The sequence below is a fragment of the Pseudopipra pipra genome, chromosome 1 (assembly GCF_036250125.1).
Source record: "Pseudopipra pipra isolate bDixPip1 chromosome 1, bDixPip1.hap1, whole genome shotgun sequence".
NCBI classification, from domain to species: domain Eukaryota; kingdom Metazoa; phylum Chordata; class Aves; order Passeriformes; family Pipridae; genus Pseudopipra; species Pseudopipra pipra.
In genome coordinates, this window is record NC_087549.1 from 56,269,116 (window position 1) to 56,292,308 (window position 23,193).

The 23,193-nt window shown below is 35.2% G+C and overlaps 1 protein-coding gene across 1 annotated transcript in view; it reads left to right on the top strand.

The window, feature by feature from the left end:
* Nucleotides 1-17,500, top strand: part of LOC135415629 (peptide chain release factor 2-like) — a 44,459-nt gene extending 26,959 nt beyond the window's left edge. The window contains exons 2-3 of the mRNA XM_064657615.1: nucleotides 4,175-4,229; nucleotides 15,912-17,500. The gene's annotated coding sequence lies outside the window, so the exon portion shown is untranslated. The remainder of the gene's footprint in view (nucleotides 1-4,174; nucleotides 4,230-15,911) is intronic.
* The last annotated feature ends 5,693 nt before the right edge of the window (nucleotides 17,501-23,193 follow it).

Genomic DNA, 23,193 nt, shown 5'->3' on the forward strand with positions numbered 1-23,193 from the left:
TATTAGTAAAAAATTAGGTAAAATGAAAAACCCATCAGGATTAAGGATATCCTTTTCTACTGTTAAACAATTTGAATTTCAGCATAGCAATATATGTGTGGTGATATGTAGCATCCATGACTCATACCTGATTATGAGTCTAAAAATCAGTGAGCACAATTTCTGAGTGCTTTTCTTCTTTTTTCTGTTCTCAGATTCTAGTTGACTAGGAGGTAGTTTTCAAAGAACCTACAGGATACAACTTTCAGTTTCAGAAAATAAACCCCTAAAGCCTCCTTGTTCTGCATAGCAAAAGTCTCAAATTGCTCTGCAAAAGACAGTCATTTATGTTAAGAAACCTAATCTTATATACAATTTGCTTTTCCTCTCAAAAGGAATTATTTGGCAGTGAGGTAATAATTTACCCTTTAACAATGTAAATTTAGACAAAGAATGAAAAAAATAGTTTTGATCAACATTTCCTATGTGTTATTCTCACACAAATTATTCTCAAAGTACAGATAGTTTGCCTTTATACTGCCTTTTTTAACTAAAAATAAAATTAAACCAAAGTGTTTTGTGTGGAAATTCGAGAAGAAATACAACTGGAAAATTATCTCAGACAACACAAAAAGGTGCTCCAACAGACCTGGAAGAAACATAATAATATTGTATTTTTCTCATACTCAGAACAAAGCTTGAAAAACCAGAAAACTCTCTTATGAGATTTGCCCAGTGGCCAAAAGGTCAATGTTTCCTTCCAATTGTATCAGAAACTCTCAACATTTTTAGTTAAAAATACTTAATGCAGCATTTTCTTCATTCTGTAAGTATAGACTGTAAGTAAAAGTGTGTTGTTAACTAATGTAAAGCCATGTGTAATTGTCTTGTACACTTTTTTATGGAGGTGACCATCCCACTTTCTGGAAGTACTATACAAAACTATATAGAGGAGTCACCACTTAGATCCAATTAAGATTTAGCAGAAGATAAGTTTATTAAAAGAAAAGGACTCTTTCCTCAGTGCTAGTAATACAAAGGGGACAGTACTACTAGCATGTTAAATCCATATTTTTAAAACAACAAACAACAAAGCAACAGCAACATAAACAAAAGAAGATTTGAGGAAAAAAATAATAATGTACTGTTTCAAAAATGCTTCACCCTTGGAGTCTTGAAAAAATTGTTTTTCAGCAGTGACATTTCATAGTATGTTGTCTTGTGGCTAATTATGCCATTCATTTAGCCTGAGACAATAAACCTTTTTCTGTAAAATATTTAGATTCCCATGAGAATTATGAACTCTGGAAATGCCTTGGCATTACTTTGTTAAGCTTTAATCAAATAAATTAAAAAAAAATAGTTCTCTTATTATTTTATATCTCTCCTCATTCCCATGCATTTATACTTGTTCTGATCATAAAGTTATTTAAAAATATTTGCCTTCAACTAATGATCATTATAGTCACAGTTTAATAGACATCTGTTTCTGTGCCATGGTACGTTTTTAAGTGAATTAATTGTGCTTAGAATGGACCTTTTTTTTTTTTTTTTAATAGTATCCAGTTCAAGACTGATAAGTAAAATATTAAATGTTCCTTTTTTGTTATGTGTCATGAGCAAGGTATAGCAGGGAGAAATACACCTCAGGCCTCACAGTCAGTGGTTGCCCACAGTACTGTAATGTCCACAAAGTAGACATTGCCATCATTTTCTCATTCTCATAGCACCTTTTTTCTGATAATATGACCTAGGACAGTGATCCAATACTGGCTATTACATTCATCATTTCCATAAGCAAAAAATCACAGAATGGATCAGGTTGGAAGGGACCACAGTGGGTCATCTGATCCAACCTCCTTGCTCAAGCAGGGTCATCCCAGAGGACATGGCAGAGGATGAAACTGCCAGATGGTTCTTGAATATCTCCAGTGAGAGAGACTCCACAACTTCTCTGGGCTCTGTTCCAGTGCTCGGTCACCCACACAGTAAAGTTCTTCCTCATGTTCAGATGGAACTTCCTGTGCATCAGTTTCTGCCCATTGCCTCTTATCTTATTGCTTGGCACAACCAAGAAGAGCCTGGCTCCATCTTCTTGTTAACCCCCTATAGATACTTACGTGTATACTTATATAGGTTCTGGTATATATAGGTATATAGTATATATATATATATACACCTTTATATATAGGTTCTGGATTCTTCATCTCTGAGTTCTGGTAAAACAAGGAAAGCAAGGTGTGGCTAGGGTTACCAAAAGAGAAAGCCACAACACTTGCAAAAGCATCACCAAAGGGAAAATGATATAAAAGCCGGGTAGCTGATCTGGGGCAACTGGTAGGCAAGATGTGATATAAGATGTGACAGGTGCCCCATCCCCAGCTTATGGCAGAAGTCTGGCCTCTCTCCTAGCAGCATCCCAAACCATTCACCCTTGAAGTCATTCCAGGCATAATTTATGGCTTACATTTCTTATAAAATAATACTATCAAGAAAGGTTGGATGAAACCATGGAAGTTCAGCTCTTGTAAATAAATCAAGAAGCACTTCAGGAAAATTGCAATTACATACAGAGCAAAACAACCCTTCAAACTAATACTTAGCTTGGGGATGCATTTCCCTGAATGCCTGGAAAAGAAGTTTTTGAGATTTTGGGGTTAGAAAATCAATGTGATACCATACTAAAAGGAAATCAAGAAATGTAATTCCTTTTATGGGTTTGAAAAATGATGGGGATAAAAAAATAAAAATTTTATATTCTCCAACATCTACTGTATGAAAAAACCATATACCCTGAGCAGAAACAAGCAATAATGGATTTTAAAAATGGACAGCTAAAGCACTATATATTCAGCAACAGCCAACACAACCAGGCTTTCCACAGGAATCTTGACTATAACCAAAAGCTCATTCTGAAAGTTCTGAGTCCTATTTCACTAAAAAAATTCAGAAGTTTAATTAATTAAAATATTAATAATTTAATACAATGCAACACTTGATGTCTGACCTGTTTTATATATGATTAAAAGTGATGGCCATTTTAAATTACCGAAACAAGTGGCAGTGGTAGTTTCTTTCCTAGCAACAAATGTAGCTCAAATTCTTTTGAAAATGATAATTTGCAAAAAACAATTTTCTTCTTTGAATAATACAAGGGTATAGAAACTGAATTTAAAATTATCTGTTACTGCTAATCTAAATTTCTTAAAAATCAACTGTGATATATACATAGTCTACTTCGAGAAATTCTGAATGCTTCTCCTTTTGGAAACAAAGTCTCCTTCATAACAGAGTTTCTTTTTCAAAAGACTTGGTTCTCCAGCTCTAATATTACAAAATGATTCAGTGAATACTTGAATATGATTCAATGAAATCTGAGCAGTGCTGGAGCCAAGAAATTACAAGAATAAAGTCTGCAGAAAGTGTGCTACTATGTGTTGTGTGTTTGCACTTGAAAATAAATATACTACTAAAATACTAGTGGTACATGTTACTGTGTATTTGCACATATGTTTGAAATGTCATACATATATTTGAAAAGTCAAAAGAGAAATTAAAAATAACAATAGTGATCTTTTTCAAAGTAGTTGTATTTAAATACTAATTAAGAATAAGAGGGACCACATATCAGTAAGACACATTAAATACAGAGTTTGGAGAACGTATTGAAAAAAAAATTAGTTATGTTTACTACCCAACTACATTTGCTTAACACTTTTAAGGGTGTGATGACTAGTAAAGGTCAAAGACACCATCATGAATTACTCGTGGAAATTCCCATTTCAGGACAAAAATGGGAACGTAAACACTGACTCAAGCCAGAAAAATGGGTAAGATTTATACTTAACTGGAAATTATTCTTGAGAGGAAAATTGTTGTCATAGCTAAAAAACACTGCATCTCAAATTGCTGTTTTCTGATTCCAAAGTGTTTGGGTTATAGAGTCATCTGGAAACTGAATTTCCATTCCGTGATTGTAACAGAATGTTAAACAACAATAACATACGGCTACAAAACTAATTCTCATTCAGCTACATTCAGAAACTTCATATGTGAGTTTGAAGTAGGAAATTACTCCAAAGCAAAAAAAAAGACTATAACCAAGATTATTTATAAACTCAAAGTCCTATACTGTTTGGAAACACTGGTGTAGGATCACTACTTTCAGCAATAAAAAGATTTCTGTTTCATTCAGCAGCTACTGGGCGCTTCCAGTGTTGAGACAGACCATCCATGCAACTGCCTTTGAGGTAGATTTTCAAGCTTAACAAGGCTTCTACTCAAAACAATTTATTCTCTTCAGCTATGCTGCCAGTTTTCCTATATTTTAGAAAGCCACTGTTGACATCATTCAGATATTTTACTTTTTTCATAAACAGAAGCAGGGAAATTTTTGTATGGAATTTGACATAAGCAAATAAATTTTGAAAATGTTGATTTAGAGACTAAAATATGTAACAGATACCCTCCTACATAAAATGACTGCACCAGACACACTCTTTATCGAAAAGGAAAAAATAAGTATGTGATTTTTCTGAATTCAGAAACTCTATGCTATTTTGTGCATTTATTTAATTCAGTAAATAGATATAAAATTAAAATGTAATAAGATATAGCAATAATAGTATGATTCTAAAGTAGTGAGGTAAAGATGACTAAATGACTTGTGCAGTCAAGAAGTATGCCCTGGACAATTAACTAATGTGGTTAAAAGATTCTTATGAAAAGAAATATATTAATTAGGTTAAAATATGTAAAGCTTAGACCGATCAACCAGAAGGTCCGTTTCCATGTAAAATTAAAACCTAAAATATTTTATAAGCATAATACATTTAATAAAACATTGCATAAATAAAACACATATATGGAAAACTATGTATTTGTAGCTATTTAATATGTAACTGTTTGTTTCCTAAATAATCTTTCTCTGTGTGTGGTTAAAACAGAGATACCATAGTCATCAGATTTCACATAAAAAAGGTCAGTCTTGTAGGAACTTATTAACTAAAGCATTTTTTTGCACATAAGAAAACATATAACAAAACAAAATCAAACCTTCATCACTGCCTGTATTCAGAGCTCCCACACTTCACCAACGCAAGCTGCTGCACCTCCAGTTAGGATGCTTAGGGACATTAGTTTTCTGCCCATGCTTTTACAAACATAAACATAATTATTATAGTAATCCTACATGAGAAAAACTTTTTTAGTGTTTCTAAACAGAAGTACCCTCAAATTTTGCAAAATGGAAGTGATGACTAGGTCTGAGGCCTCTATGAGTTTCTGTACCTGTCCGCAGAGACCTCTTCCTGTGTGAGATGCCAGTTTGTCTCAAGGGGGTGAAGGTCTTCTCTACATATACCATGACAAGGGACAACTGAAGATATTTACACCTTTCAAGCCATTTGAGTAAAAATGAAAGGAAAACAACTTTTTAGAAACTTAATAAATAGACTGGATAATGGACATGATGCAAGGTTTCTGTTAAGGCTAATTTATACAGCGATTTTATGCCTATGTCCTTGAATTCGACAGGACTTGAATTTTTAAAAGCAATTTAAATGGAAAACTCTTTTGATTTGAGTTTTTTTGTTTGTTTTGGTTTTTTTCCTCACATTAAGGCCAAGATATTAAATCAACCAAGAAAATTATATATTTCTTTCCCAGTTCTTCATATTTTTCTTTCTAACAGCAACTTGTTCTTTCCCCCTTGTGTTTGGGGCAAGATTTCTGATGAGTGGAGGACTGACCTCTAGAATAATTTCTCTCTGCGTCTACTTGATGTTTAGGGTACCTGTTTTCTCAGAGCCAACCATCCTACACCAGCTTTAGTGAGCTTCACATGATGGAACTGCTCTAATCACTGGAATCTTCAATGGCAAGGAAACTTAGGAAAAGTTAGACATTTTTTAAAAATACTTTTGTTTTGATATTTTCCTTTGGAAGTGTGTTATTATGAAAAGTTTGTGAGGGAGACACTGGGACTTTGATATGTGCATCCCTACTCTAAACAAATAATAACACCACAGGTGAATATATATTTCACTACAAATTACTTAATGTTATTTCTCTCTGTAATTTAACTAATCTGAGATAATACCTGTTGCTAATTCCTGGTTTTAATTATTTCTTATTTAATTAATACTGTCTTTGCCTACACTAATTCTATTTTCTTCCCTTGGGAAGCATATTGTATCAGGAATATTAAATAAAATATGGAACTTTTTACAACACAGTAGATTTATTAGGTAGCTTTTGAGAACTTTATTCTATATTCTTATGTGTTTGGGGTTTTTTTTTTACCCTTTTAAAAGACTTAGGTAAGTTGTCAGTCACAGAGTGATGGAATGCTTTTAATAATGTGTTTAGAACAGAACAGCAGCTTTGTACTGACTGTGGTACCTGGAAATGGGCCAGACAGAGCCCTGTCCATCCCACTACAATGTCTCTGACAGCAACCAGAAGAAACAAATGCTTAAGGAAATAACAGAGAACACGGACGATAATTATTTTCTTAGTATAGCTTTCTTTACTCCAGCAACAGCCAGTAACTTCCTGAGCTTGCAGCTGAATTCAGACTGTTGTAATTAATAGTTATCAAAGTATCTAAAGTTCCTGTATTTGCATAATACATTTTTAACCTCTGTATGCCTGTGCAGACTCAGCTATCTTAAGTATATGGAAGTATATGGGAGGACAGAGATTTGTTCTCTGCTTTTCACCTTTGTTTCTAGATGCTGTATGCTTGCTTGAAAACATCTAAAATGGATTTCTAGAAGAGTTATCACAGGTTTATATCATATAATTTCAGAATTTATGCATATAAATAATTTTTTTAAAAGGTTATATTTAGTAAAATGTTCAAGTGTAGTGTGTAAATTGCCAAAATTGTCTCAGATTCATTGCAACACAAAGTAACAAGGCGTATATGTAATAAAAATTTAACATTTTGCAAGAAATAACCATCTATTGTCAAAGTTCATGATCTAAGGTTAAATTTAAACTTTCAGATCAGTGGGCTAGCTTCACTGATGCAGATAAGCAAGAATTTCCACTATGATGTTTGCTTTTTGTGCCAGACAAATATATATGTAGCCACTAAGAAACAACTCCTATTCTTTCTTTTCCACTTCCCTATTATTGCCGTGGCTTTTTCTCATTTAAAAGAAAGCTTAAATGGGAGTTACAAGAGAGAGAGAACGGTAATAACTTAGGAGTTAGGCACACTCAAATCAGTTAGGGCACTGATGGCAGATTCTGTGCTGCAGTTCTTTTCTCAAACTGCACCACAGAGAGTTTGGAATGAGATCAGTGCTAACTTTTTTGTTTCTTTTATTCCTTAGGATTTCCTAGAGCTCATTTTATGGTTTTAGGTCTGGAGGATGTTTCTGTCAGTTCAAAGATAACCTCTTATGAAAATATATTTTATTTTTATGAGACGTGCGACTACCATGCTGTTTGAAGACAGATTTTAGACTATAGCAAGTGGTATTTGAATGCATTGTGCCAGTGGCATTTGAGGTGTTCAGTTCACTGGATTTTATGCTCTTTTTGTATGAAGAAGTTATTTTATCTCCAGTTCAAAGTGGATTTTTCTTTTTTTGATTGTTTTTGTTGCCTTTGAAGTATTCTGTGACGTGGATAGCAATAGTATATTCAGGACTGGCTGGGATTTTATTGATGCATGCCACGTATTAGCCTACTCTTGAAGCATTTAAAATCCTTAGAAGGCTCAGAGTCTCTTAATAGTTTCCAACAAACATTACAGAGTATTAAAAGTTTTGGTTTAGCTATTTTTATCAACTTAAACCAGTAATTTAAAATAAAATATATTTTCCAGCAAAAAAAAACCAAAACCAAAAACGACTAAAAACCTTTGAGTCAAAGCTGTATTTCATCACCATTGAGAAAACATTATGAAACAGTTTGTTTTTTTTTTATTCAGTACTCTCATTGGAGAAGAATTCTCAGACACTAGTGGCTTTTCTGTTCAATTTTGGTAGATGAACCTTTTAAAATAGGGGCACATTTAGAAAACCATTTACTTGTTTTTAATTCATTCTTTTCACTTGTTTTTAATTCATTCTTTTCCCTGGCATGGAGCAGCAGAAATTACAGGAATCAGAACCAAAATCTTAAATTGGTACCATCAGTTTAAGTTAAATTGTTTTCTGATATTTTATAGTCATGGCAGTAGTCAATTGTTTTTCATGTAGGCCAAAATCTGTACATTAATATCCCAGCAGAAGTGTTTTGTATTTCAGCTGACCTATGTTTCACATCTCTTCTCAGAATTGTTAAATTTTATTTTTTTTTAATATATCCAATTTGTACTAAAAAAAAATTAAAATTGAAATTTTGTTATTTTGGTTTATAAATGTCTTCTCACACCATCAGTCAAGTCCAAAGCACACCACCTCCTCTGCTCTTGAGAGTGTTAAGTGCCTGATGTAATGCTAATTACCAAATTACCTGGCATCACACTACAACAGTGGTAAACAACCTTGTAGCCTCAGGGATAACTGTATCTACTATATTATTTGGCATACTGGCCTAATTTCTTTTAGAAAAAAAATAGATGTTAATTTACAATACCAAAAAAAAAGAACCAGTGCAAATCCAGTCTGTTACTTTATGTTACATATAAAAAATAAATTGACTGGATATTTAACAGGAACTGTGTAACTGGAACTATTTGCTGATGAAGACAGGTTTGGGCTGGCCTAAGCAGAGGGAAATGGAATGGAGCTAATTAAGGTAGAATCTGTCCTAAGGTGGGTCACTGACTCTACACCAGGTACTAGTTACTGGAAAGCAGACATGAAGGAAAAGTTGAAGAAGCAGCATAAAAATATGGTCTGTAGATCACCCAAGCATCTGACATTTTGCCCTCTGAGACATAAAGCAGGTACCTGCCTGTCCGTAGACAGTTGCTAAGTGAACAGGAAGAGTTAATGCTACAGGCATGTCCATCATAGTCAAGAAGAAAGTCTTATGGCTGCAACAAAGGTGCCAAATCCTGTTTGTTTTGTTATCATTTCATAGTATCAGCAAACAGAATATGCATTCTCGGAGAAATGTGCCCCTAGGTTTGTTGCAACCTAAAACAACACAAGTTTCAGGTGGCAACCTGTGCAGTAAACTAGCCTGGAATTAGCCTTGAAAGGAAATGTTATGACAAAGACACTGAGGAACTAGAAGCATAGATAAAAGGTAAGTGCAAGTCAAAGAATTGACCAAGGGTTGAAGAGAAAGCAAAAAAGACCTGAAGATATTTACTCTTCTATTTAGTCACTGTATATTGAACAGACCATATGGAGCAATGCATGCCTTTATGTAGCAAATATTTATACATAAAGTTGGGTTCTGTCCTGTCAGCTTGGTACCAGGTATCCGTGCCATTCATGCCAAATCTCTGTGGTCAGAGACAAAATGTACCAACACAGGTAAAAATCTCTTGGGAAGCAATTGATTGGGAAGCAATTGATTCACTCACTGATAACTGCTGTGAAATAGGTACAAGCAGGTGTAAGCAGCAAAGTTATACTTTCACACCGGCTTCTCATCATAATTATGTTCTGTTTGATATAAACTAATGTATACAGTGTAAGTACAACACCTTGTTTCCCATTATTTAACATTTATTCTACAATGTTCCTTGTTGTGGAACCTTTCAGATACAGACCAGGGAGGTGGTGGAGTCACTGTCCCTCGAGGTGTTTAAGGAAAGACTGAATGTGTAAGGAAAGACTAGATGTGGTGCTTAATGGCATGGTCCAGTTTACATGGTGGTGTTCGGTCATAGGCTGGGGGATCTCAGGGGCCTTTTCCAATCAAATTGATTCTGTGATTCTGTTTTGCTGAAGTTTAAAAGTTGAGAAAAACATTTCAAAACATTAAGCCAAATCAATGTATACCAGTTATTGTGAAGGAACCCAAAAACATTTTGGGGCTTTGCATTCTCAGATTGACTTGCATTTCACTGAGAGTTAAAAATGCTTATGTTGTGAATGATTCAAAAGAGCGTACAAATTATAAACAAAGCTAATGCTTGAGAAAAACTGACTGAAGTGTCTTGCATAGAATAAACAACCAGAAATAACATAAACTATAAATAGCTGGATCTAAGATAAAGACAAAAGAAAAGGGAGAAAACTGCAAGTCATGTGTCATTTATTGCTATTTTATACTAAGATATTTACTGCTTGATAATGGAATGCACAAGGAATAGACAAGCATTTTTATTTCCACATCCTTTTTTATTTTTTGTCTTAATCAAAATCACTTCACAGATTGTAGACACGCTGTTCCTAGTTTGTCAGTATGTATGAAGAAATTTGTATGAGCATATAGTTCTAACCACTGCACTCTCTGGGCAGGAGAAGTTAAATAAGTGGTCACAGAATACATTTGGAATTCCCAGAGCATTTTAAATTTCCCCGCTTTAAACATTAATCAACACTTTTTTTCCTCGTATATTATGTCTCCGTCCTAATAAGTAGAAATATGACTGAAGATTACTTCTGCCTCAGCCAGGCTAAGAAAAATTTGGGCTCTTAAATTAACAGTAGGATCATGTATTAGGGAGGGTTCGAAACATACTGAATCTAAAACCATGACACTGTTGCAAGTTCAACAAAACCCAATATTTATTACCAAGAGGTGGCCAACATAACGAACAAACTCAAAAGGGAGGAAGGAGGAGAGAAATAAGCCCCCAGCATGACCTCCCCAGTTACCCAGCTGTTGCCCATACAGTTATCTTACCGACCTAGAATGCCTATAATTACCCATAGCAGAAGCCGCATTCTTGGAGAGTCAGTAAGTTCACAAACTGGCAGGCGTCCCTGCCAAAGGTAACGTTGTTCTTGAGGTAAAGCTAGCTCTCCTCCAAGAAAACACTATCTGCTTTTATACAATCAACGAGCACCTCTGACTGGGGAGGTGTGGCCAGTACCGCCCCGCCAGAGGTTCTCAATCCCACCCTCTTGGTTATGTAAGTTCATCCCTTCAGCGCATGCGTGAGAACTTTGGAAATCCCCTAACGCACACGCATATGCCTTGGGGGTCTTTTCTAATTGAGTCGGGAGTCGAGCCTTCCTCCTCTCCTCTTCGATTTCTCCTTCAAATGCCCTTGGCAGACAACGAACCAATAGCAGAACACCAATTAAAATAGTTTATACAAAAGTTCTCCCTCCAAGGACGAATTCACTGTTTTATCAGTGAACTTGGCAGGGAGAATATAAACTACTACAGGTGGCTGGGGCCAAATACAGGCCAAAAGTATCAGCATAAATTCACCCTGCTACAGATCAGTAGTCAAAACACTGCATAATAAAATACTATACTGGTTTTTAACACCAAAATTTTCATTTTTACAGAAGAGACTTCATGGCAGATTTCCTCAATATGCATACTGGGACTTTTTCCATACTATTTCAACTGGAACAGAAAACAGGGGCACTTTTACATTTAAATGTACAGTACCTTATGGCTATTTATTGTCACATTTGACTTATTCCCCTAAAGAGAAAAGACCCAAAGACCATTTAGCTTTCTATAGATTAGGATATATTTTCCAGGGCTCCAGATATCCATTACCTAACCCTGACAGTGGCTCAGCTGTGAAAGTTTTTTTCTAGAAGACAAGGATGACATGTTGTGTTACTATAAGAAATGTTTTTAATAGAGTTTCTTTACAAAAATTCTGCTGAGAAGTTCATAAGCATAGTGTGAATAAATAAGCTATATCAGTCTGCTCAACAGAACTAAGAAGGCCAAAACATTTCTACTTCTTGATTTGCTTTGGCAGTCAGAGATCACTAATGATATTGCTTACCGAAGTAGGTAGTGCCATAGATAAAATCTGAATTTTCTCCCATTTTCCTTTTCAATACAAACACCAGCTTTAGAGATACCATTCCCATCACTGTCACTATTATTAGGGGGAGGAGTGATTGATTGTAATGTTGATGAACAGAACCATCAATGCTATGTGGAACATAGTAAAGAAATAGCTTCCTTTTCCAAGAAAAAAAAAAAAGTGGGAATCTATACCTATATCAAAATATATATGAAATTAAAGGTCTGAAATAATTCATCACTGTAAAAGCAACAAAAAAATACTTCGTGTATCAGCAATATTAGGTACTGTGGAAATAACTGATAACAAAGACACAAATGTCAGGCATTAGTATTCACATGAAAATCACTTCAGATTTAATTCATAACATAAAAGTCAAATTTAACTTGCGGGCTATATCCTTATCCTTTTCAAAACCGTAATAGCAAAACACAAAGGAAAAATATAAACTTACATTTCCAAGATTCACTTACACGTCGGGATAAAGGGCTTATCCACTTGGAATGGAATCAAAACCTACTACTATGGCTAATGATTGCAAGTAGCAGCATACAGCACACAGATTTCCTGTAGGAAACAGCAATCACTTAAATAAGCGCAGTAATTGCAGCCTTTTCAGTCTCAGGATACAATTTTTTTTTTAAACAGAATGGCAGATACAAAAAAAATTCTATTAGAAAGGTAGTATGGCATTACAAAGGAAGACTGTCCAGGAACAATAGGAGGGGAATATTACTTGATTTGTTCAACTCTTCTACTGAGATTACATTCTTGTCCCTAAGTCCTAAGAAGTCCTACAAAAATCCTACCCTGGGCCAGGTAAAATAAAAAAATCCAGAACAGTTGGGACATCAATTTTGTGTTCATGAAGGCCTGGGAGAATACTGCCTTCAGAGAGTGTGTTGAGCAGACTGTTGTTCAAGGCTGGAGGAAGAACATACTATTTATCACACGCTTGATGGCTTAACTCAAATGAAAATATGGAAAGTTGTCATTAAAACTTTCTTTCAACTTGCAACCCATGGATATAAAATTTCTTTGAGGCCAGTCCACATGTCTAATGGAAAATATCTGAAACATAGCCATCCTGATTGCCCACAGGGTAAAGTAGAAAACAATCAAACAAAAAAAATCAATTAGGAATCTATAGGAGTCCTTCAATATAAAAAAATCCTAAGAAGTAATATAGCTCATATTTTCTCAATACACATAAATAAAATACTAAAACTATAAATACAATTTTAAAAAAGACTTGCTTAAACTTTTTGTAAATAAAAAAAAGAAAAGGCTAGGGAATCTTTTTGCACTTAAATGTTATAAACCATTTTAAGATATATTGTCATCTTGAAATAATTGCATTAGGAAATCAGTGTTACAGAGCTGTTACACTTCTCAGGAGTCTTTTCTCAGTCAATATAATTGAGAATTAAAGCTGTCTAAGCAGGCAGCCTTCCATGGGATTTCTTCTGACTTCATCTTCCTCTGATTTCAAATGCAGAACAGTCAAACTCAATTGCTATTTAAAAAGACTGTTGAAAAATTGATCTAACATGGCCTATACTGTAGTTCCTCAGCAGGTTCTCGTAAAGAAAGAAATATTTTCATCTTTACAAAAATACAGAAAATAACATTTAAACAAATGGAAACTTGAAGTCAGTGTAACAAATGGTTTAAATACTAGAATGAAAAGTATGGGGACAAACCCTACAAAGAAATAATAAATTAAAAACTGTCTACAAAGACGAAGCTGATAATAGAACTAAACTCATAAACCAGAATTAATTTGATAAATATTTATTATCATTATTATGGAGTATTTTTATCATAAATTATTAACTTTATGAGAGCATTGTTCAGTTTTAAGTGAGCCCTGTAATAGACTGGCACTGATAAACAGAACAGCATGCTTCTTCAACAAATGTAATGTTGAAAGTAAATGCTTTTAAAAATTGAGACTTCCTCAATAAGCTTTTACTCATAAGAAAATTACTTTATTTTAAGTGTTCTTCTCTTCAATGATACAAAAAATTAATGTGTTCAAAAGTGGAAACTGTATATTAGGGAGGAACATTCATATCCTTATGAAATGTTGAATTTGAAAGAGATGAAAATAGCCTAGTAACAACAGGCAATTGTTAGAATACTATCTGATCACACATTCCATGTAAAGAATAAAGAAACAAAAAAGGAACAAGCACAAAGAAAATAACAATGCTGGGACCAGGCTTCAGATTAGTAAGCCATCGGTAGTATTGACTGAGAAAAGGAATCCAAGCAATTTTGCAGCATCATTACTCTTTCTTCAGCAAAGAGAAATCATATTTGGTCTAGGGAGATGAGTGAATAATTAAACAGGTGACTTTTCAAGCAAGGTTCTTAATACAATTTAAAAAGCCAGAGCTTTCTAAATAGAGTGTAGGGAGATATTCATCACACTTTGCTTTGTATCTTTCACAGAGAATTTTTTTCCTTTGCATCTTCCACATAAAAAATTGAAGGAAAAAATTAACTATGGGAGGACACCCAGCAATTACCATAAGTGCATTGTTAAAAACCAGATAAACTTCCTAGCTGTTCCCCAAGAAATAATTCAGTACAATTTGTTCTAAATCAGTTACATGTTGATGAAAGGAGTTAATTGAACAATTATCAGACTATGTTGTTTAAATTTAGGATCTCTGTCATGGAGATGAGTTTTTGAATTTCCCATTTGATAACTTGCTGGCACTGCTAAAGAGAATCCTCATTTCTTTATGTTGTTGTTATGTTTAACAGAAGAGGAAAGAAATTAGTGGGACTAAATTGCTATAAAAAAAGTAATTTATATACCTGGAATGTTCCAAGGCAACAGAGAATAATTGTCATCAAAAATTTTAGATCAGGAAAAGAAGACAGGCAGGCAGGAAGGCAAGAAAGAAAAGAAAGAAAGAGAGAAAGAGAGAAAGAAAGAGAGAGAGAGAGAAAGAAAAAGAAAGAAAGAAAGAAAGAAAGAAAGAGAGACCTCATCACTCTCTCCAACTACCTGAAAGGAGGTTGTAGCCAAGTGGGGGTTGGTCTCTTCTCCCAGGCAGCTATCAGTAAGACAAGAGGGCATGGTCTTAAGCTGTGCCAGGGGAGGTTTAGGTTAGATATTAGGAAGAAATTCTTTACAGAGAGGGTAATCAGGCATTGGAATGGGCTGCCCAGGGAAGTGGTGGATTCTCTGTCCCTGGAGGTTTTTAAGATGAGACTGGATGTGGCACTTAGTGCCATGGTTTAGCAACCGCAGCGGTGTTGGGTCGAGGGTTAGACTTGATGATCTCAGAGGTCCCTTCCAACCCAGCTGATTCTATGATTCTATAATTCTATGAAATTACAGACATAAAAATAGTGGCAATATTGATTCCAAACTAATATTTTTCTTTTCTCTCTGTGTCTAGTACATGTTCATAGAGCTGGATATATTAAAAGTTTAGATATAACTCAGAAGTCTGAGAAGTGGCTATGACCTTTTCTCACAGGAAGCACATTTATAATTTCAACTAAAACACCTAACTTTGATGGAGGACAAAGTGCAAGTTAAGCAATTCATCCAGCTAAGTGTGACTGTATTATTCTTAAACTCTTTAGTATTGAAATAAAATTTTAAATATCTTAAGTGGTAAAATTAGTTGTTAGAAGTGTAGGGGGATTAAAAGAAAGCAGAATAACAATTTTAGGTACAGAACATAATAGTTAACAAGAAAGAGAAAGACTGAGGGTTTAAAAGTGATTTAAAAGCCTTAGAGCAAGATTTTTGTACTATCATTGCATAGCTGTTTATGAAAGAGAATGAAACTAATAATTAGCATATAGTAAATAAAATGGGCAGTTTATATCCATTAAAGTTTCTTAACACCATTTGAACTTGAATAAATTGAAAATATGTTAGATGAGATATTGTGAAAGTTTCACTTTTGTAATTTGCCCATAGGAATTCACAATACAAGAGAACTTTTTCGGCATCTTTATCAGACTTAACGAAGGAAAAAATTCTATATTATATACACATAATACACTTAATGAACAATTTCTTTTTCTTTCCTGGTAGGAAGAAGATGAAAGAGGATAAGTGAATAAAAGAAAGTGAAAGAAACAGAATTATTTTATTGTAATGCAGACAAATTACTTCATTTGAAGAACTCAGTGTCTTTCCTGACAGTATTCCACCTCCCTACATATTTTCTCTCTTAAAAATGGGTCTGAGTACAGGTGCTGAAATAGCAAACACTGGTAAGATAAGACATGCTACCCCTCCAGCAAGTTTACTTCTGGAATTTTTATTCTCAAAAATCTTGGATGATAATTTAAAACAGGAAGAATGATTATTAAGAGACAAATGACTGGGAGGATCAGGTTTTTTCTGGACTTTGCTGAGGTTGAATAGGCATCTTTTTTTCTCTCAGAATGCGAGAGCAAGTCCTTCAGCCTCAAACTATGGGACTATACAGTTCTTTCTCTTTTAATGCACAGAGCTTTCTAGGATAAGTGGGATGGATATCCATGAGGGAAGGAAAAACTATGCACTACCTCATCACAAGCAAAGCACTGCCATCTACGTACACTGCCTCTCAGTCAGATCCTTAACATGCCCAGGATATTCACATCCACATTATTTGTGAATAGGGAGGGCTGTGTCACCTATTGGAGAGCTTTACAGGATCATTAAGGCACTGTGTTCATGGTCAGGAAGGCACAAATACCTTTTTTGTATCTTTAGGCAAACATAAGAACCAAATGTATATTTTTCCTGAATGACTGAGAGCAGAATTTGATTAAGATGACCTAATGGCTTTTAGCTAATTATGATATGCATTATCTGGGGACTCGTTGATATTTCAATACTCTGAGCAAATGTTCTATGTTCTCAGATTGTAAGTGTTTTTGTGGCTTATATTACTGATTCTTTTCAGAGGGTGATTTTAGTCAAGATAATGTTATACTTTAGTATAGAGTATTCTAGAGAATAGAACTGTTAGACTGTATTTCAACTGAATTTATAAATTTCTTTGTATGCTCCACATACATATATGCTGTAAAATACATGGCTTGTTTCTGTAGTTGTAAAAAGACAAAATGTAGATGTGTACAGACAGTACCCAGAAGTGCAGATAGACAAATCTTCAAGGTTTTTATACACATTCATTTTCCTTTCAGTTCCTTTTCCTGTCAGCCATATAGCTCAACAGTTATCAACCCTGGCAAACTCACTCAAAGTTTTCAAGTGTCTCTCATCTTTTCCAACAGCTATTTCAAATGAAAAGAACAGTGCTTTACTATGCTTCATAAGTTTTTCCCATCTAACTAATCTCTCTTAACAAGAGTTTGAGAATATTACTTCTTCTATGCAATGTGAATGATGAGATATTCCTGTCTTTCAACAAATTTCTTGTAGCTGAGGGCTGCTGTGATACTGTGATGCTGCTATCACACAAACACACACATATTGTTAACACACCCCATCTTATGTCAACTTTTCCTCATAGATCATATTTTATATAATATTTTATATGTTATTTTATATGATATATATTTTATTGATCATTCTTTTTGTTAGAAAACTTGACTCGGGGATTAAAATGTAAATATTGTCTCAATATTTATAAATTTTTAATGAAACACTGAAAAATGTTATCAGTAACACTGAAAATATTGATATTTTCTGTGTACAGAGTGCAAGTGGAGGTGGCTGCAGAAATGGTCTCTGTGAGGAGCCACTGGGGCTGACCTGCCCTGTACTGGACACAGAGCCACTACAGGGCACAACTAAGCCCCTCAGCCAAGATAGTACTACTTCTGTGAAAGTTTGTGCAAGAAAGGGTAAAAAAGTTCTTAGGGAAAAATTCTGTGAGAGAGAGAAGTAAGAAAAATGTAAGAGAATCAGCCCTGCAGACACCAAGGCCAGAGAAGAAGGAGAAGAAGTGCTCCAGGCACCTGTGATGAAGACCTTGGTGAGACAAGCTATTTCCCTGCAGACCATGGAGGTCCACGGTGGACCAGATACCTACCTGCAGCTCCTGGAAGATCCTATGCTGGAGCAGGTGAACATAACTTGAAGGAAGTTGCAGCCCCAGTGAGTTCATGCAGAAGCAGGCTCACGGCAGGAACTGCAACTCATGTGGTACTGCATCCTGTGGAGAGGACGCACGCTGGAGCAGTTCTTCAAAAGCTTCAGCCTATGGAGAGGACATATGCCAGAGCAGTTCATGAAGGACTGTATCCCATTGGAGGAACCCAGTGCTGGAGCAGTGCTCAACTGCAGGGAAACAATGTGAGGAGGAAGGAGTGGCAGAGAAAAAGTGTTATGGACTGACCACAACCCTGATTCCCCATCACCTGAGTCACTCAGCAAATATGGGGAGGAGGTAGAATAGTTAAGAAAGGAATGAAGTTGAACCTGGTGTTACAATCTGCTTAAATGTTGCAGAAAGAATTTCAGATTCAAATATTTCCTTGAGCAAAATTAAAGCTCACACAAGTTATCTGTTGATACCAAAACTGATTTTATTAAATGCTAAGACATGCAAAGAGAAAGAGGAAAAATTAAGAAAAGTTGGAAAATGCTGAGATTACTTCTAGAATTAGAGCAATGATACCACCAAAAACTACCTGTCCGCCAAGCTGGTGTTGGGGAGGGGGGAGAAGCAGTTTCTGCCCCTTTTTTTTCTCTGTCTCTGCTGCTTTTTGATGTTATTTCTTTAGCTGTGGGGGGGTCTTAGCAGCTTTAGTTCTCTGGAATGTGGCCAGGATGTGTAGTGTCGCCACTCATGTTGAGCCATGTCCCAGGCCATGCAGGGTCCCAGTTCAGCTGCACCTTTCGGCCCTCAGAAATATCGTAAGGGTAGAAGGATAAGATATAACACACGCATGTCGCACGGTGGGTCTCAGTTCTCTTCAGGTTGGCAGAGTTCCAGACTATGGTGGCAGGCAGGCAGCACGCAGTGGCAGAGGACAGATGAGGGGGAGGTGGGGAGAGATTTTCAGCTAGGGTAACTGGTTCTCTCTCCCTTTCCTCTCTCCCTTTCCTCTCTCCCTGATTTTCCCAAATTTTTCCTCAACTTTTATAGTGTTCAAAGGAGGTAGTATGTGGTTTCTTGGCACCCTGTTCAGATGTTTGAAGATATATGATAACCATAAACAATGTCAGGATCTTTTGGCAGGCAAACTCCAGCAGGAAGCTCTGGTGAGAACTTCTGGCAGAAAGCTGACAGAGAATTTTTGGTAGGAAGTTCTAACAGGCAGAAAAAATGGTGAAACATTATTTTTGGCATTTCTATATTATCTGTGTGTTACACTTGGGAAGAAAAACAGTGAGAGTGGAGTGATGGCGATTTTTATTTTGGTTTTCTTTCTCACCATCCTGCTTTATTTTTAATTAGCAATAAAATAAATTAATATTCCCCAAACCAAGTCTCTTTTCACTATGATGACAATTGGTGAGTGAACTACCTGTCTTTATATCGACCCATGAGCTTTCCATCTTATTTTCTCCTTTGTCTGCTGAGGATGGGGAGTAAGAGAGCAGCTTGGTGGAAACCTGTCAGCCATCTAAGGTTAACCAACCACAAACTGTACGTATTTAGCCTTTCTCATTAATAAAATCATTTGCCATCTTCCCAAACACTTATAAGCAATGTAATTTCTGCAGTGAGAGTAAATTTAACTGAGCAGACAATTATGTTTGAAGAAATTTTTTCTAATTATAAACAAAACTTTAAAACATAAAAAGAAAAAGTTGTGGTTTAGTTTTTAAATATTAGACAGATGTATCTAGATAGCTAGCCCATTAAGACTAAACACCTTCTACCAATATCATATATGTGGTTAAATACAAGAGAATTGCATCTTATTATTATCAGAGACATAGAAGTAAATGATTTGATTCAAGAACATTGATTTCTGACCTAGTAAGCAAATCAAACACCTTCAGAGACAAAACCCCACTAGATTAGCAGTGACAATTTTCTAGATGTAGGCAATAAAAGTTTTTTGTTTCAAATAGCCAAAAGAATGTTTATTTTATTACTCCCACTTTCATCCTAGTGAAACCATTATGTGGCATTTCAAGAGCAGTGTCATCAGATCTGGTTGACACGATTATTTGAAATTTTCAGAGCTATTGTATATGATCTACTCCTATTTGGCAAAATGAGGAAAAAAGATTTAAAGATTGCTCACAGTTTTGAAATTTAGTATTATTAAGTGGAGAAAAAGCAGAATTTCTGCTTTAATGTCAGAGTATCCATATTGTCTGTTACAACAGTGGATAAATGCCCCAAAGATAAAAAAATATCACCTTTTATGCTGTTTGTCATGCCTTAATTATGCTTTATTCTTCTTCATCTAAAATGGGTTGCTTGAATTGACAGTAAGTATCATCAAATTAGTTAATGCTTGTAGTTTTCAACAGAGAGTGGGAAGAGTCCTCAGTTAGTAGTATTTTTCCATATGAAAATTATGTTCCTAAGCCTGATTTTAACAGTAGTTTCAGATTATTCTTCAAGTATTATTCTTCAACAAACTGTTTCTTTGTGGAAACTTGCAATTCAGTAACAACAATAGAAGGGGTGGTGCAAGCCTCTGAAACTTCATTTTCTTGATTTCTTGTTCTCTCATTATCTCCAATTAAGACCCATATACTTATGTTTTCAAAATGTTAGGATTTGTCCTACATGATTTTTCTTGGTTTTGAAGAAAACAGAAATTGGTCAAGTTTACAGCTTCAAAATAATTAAGATTTTTTAAGTAGAGCAATATTCTTTTTCCCCTGGGACTCATTTTATTCTTTGCACCCCCAGTACTCCATGCTTCAGTAACTTTCTTCTCCAGTCTTCCAGTTTTCTCTATCTGAAAAATATTTTGAAGTCTATAAAAGTCACTGACCATTACAGAAGAGTGTATGTATATTTGGATAATTGTATATATGTGAGTATGTGTGTATTCCTGATATATTTATAATGACAAAAACTTTTAAGCAAACAAGTGTATACTGGACAGTATATAGATGCTTTGAACTCTGTTTCAGCAGAAATATTTCTTATAAAATTGAGATGGATCAGCATTTGATCATACTGTAGATACCCAGTTTGCAGGTTGTCACATCATCCCATACTAGCAAATGTTATTCAGAGAAAAAATGTCCATCCATATTCTCCTTCTATCACACCATTTGGCTTTTTCTCAGTTACACTGCCTAACACAAAATTTTAGCTTCAGCTTTTGAAGCTTGATATTCAAACTGCATTTGTTTCTTTGCAAACAGTCATGAAAAGATGACTTTGGACAGTGACTACTATAGGACTACAAAATAAAATTTGATGTTTGTCTTTGCTGTTTGCATATTCTAGTATTATGACTAATTTCCTGTATTTTATGTAATGAAATGTAATGATTTGCTCTGCTATTGCTTCCCACAAATCAATAACAGACGATCCAGAATTAATGCACTCTATAGTCTAGTTGAACACGTTAAACAAGAAACAGGCCTTGAGCACTTTGGGACATAATCCAAATGGTTGGACTTTAAATGTGAAATAATTAGTCTGTGAAAGCTATTTTTCTCATAATTGAGATAAGCCCATAACTACACTTCAATCTTATTATAAAACTATGCTCAAGAGGGAAAAAAAATGGACGTGGTTAAATAACATTGTGCAATATGGATTTAAAAAAAAAAAAAGAAAATTGAGAATTGTCATTCAGCATAGAAAATTGAACAAGCATGAGGTAAATGCCTCAATTTCAAATTAAGTGATCACCTTGTAAGGGTCTGAGAATTCACCAGTGAATCCTTATTAACAGAAGGAACGTGGAAGTGAAATTCATTAGCAAGCAGTCTCCCTCACAGTTCTTCATGGTATAGATGTAGGTCACAGCCTAACTGTGCGGTGTAAGAAGAAACTGAAACACACTTTTGAGGTCTTCTTAAATGGATTGTAAGCAAACAATGTGGAAGAAACTTGATTGACCATGCATGAATTTAGCAAAAAGTGTGGAAAAGGCAGACACTCTTTTTCATCAACATATGCTCACTGATGGTGAAAACATGGGAATATAATTTTTAGAATAGGTGAAGGGCAAATATCATCATTTACATTGAATCCTATAGTGTCTTCTACATATTTGTGTAGAAGTTGAACCCCAGTGCACTTAAGGATTTCTGTCCCCAAATGTATATTACAGACTAATATTTTATGTTTGATTTTTCATGTGATCATGATATAACCATAACTGAGGAACAATAACTACAAAGGTGAGCACTTGCAAAAAATATTCTCCTAACAGTTCTGTCAGAACTAGTATAATGGAATTCTATAAATATTTGGGGAAGAGGGAGGAGAAAGAAAACACAGTGGTCTGGCAAATCACAACTATGTGATTCTTGCAAATAACTTACCACTCAAGAATTTGAATGTCTGTAGTGTTTCACTCAAACTGTTGGGTTTTTATAGTAATGGTTGTGTGAGTCATATGCTTATTTTTATGCTACAAGTTTCAATAACAACTATTTTAAACATAAAAGTAATACCTGCCTAATGACAGAAAATGCTGCACAGATTATTAACTTTCAAGTAAACATTTTGAAAAAAAAAACAAACTCAAGAAAATCAATACATAAATAACAGTTACATTTTTCACAGGAGCTGTTTATTCAGAAACGGTCCATTTGTTCTTTTATTTGTTTAGCACTGTAAAATAATATTTCACTGTCTGTGCTCTATGTAACAGCCAAGTTTTATTAAAAAAATCTGGACAACATGGAATCATAGAATTAATTAATTTAGAAGTGACCTTGAAGGATTGACCACCTCAGAAAAACAAAGCCAAATAGATCAAGTTGCTCAGGAGTTTTTCAGGTTCTTTTAATTATCTCTGAAGGTGTAGGTTTCACCACCTTTCCAAGCCCCTGCTCCACTCTCAGGTTTCACCAGCCTCAGGGATAAAACTGAGTTATCTCTGCCTCTCCTTGTTCAATGTGTTCCAGCCCCAGTTGTCACAGTGGTCCTCCACTGGAGTCACTTTAGTTTGGCAGTGTCTTTTCTTGTATTGTGAACTCTAAAGTGAGAAAGAACAGCACTCTGGATGCTGCTGACATTCAGCTTGTTTACCATGACTTTCAAGTCCTGCAAAGGTCTTTGTGAGTCTTGTAGAGCTACTCTGTCTCCAGCCAGGGCCCACCCTACATGTGTGGGTATTTCAAACCAGAGGCAGAGGTTTCCATCAGTCTCTGTTGAACTTCAGGAGGTGATTTCTATCAGCCTGTTTCACCAGGGTCAAGGTAGCCGTGCAGCAGCTCTGCCCCTGCCCTGTCACTCTTTCTCCCACATCCCCAG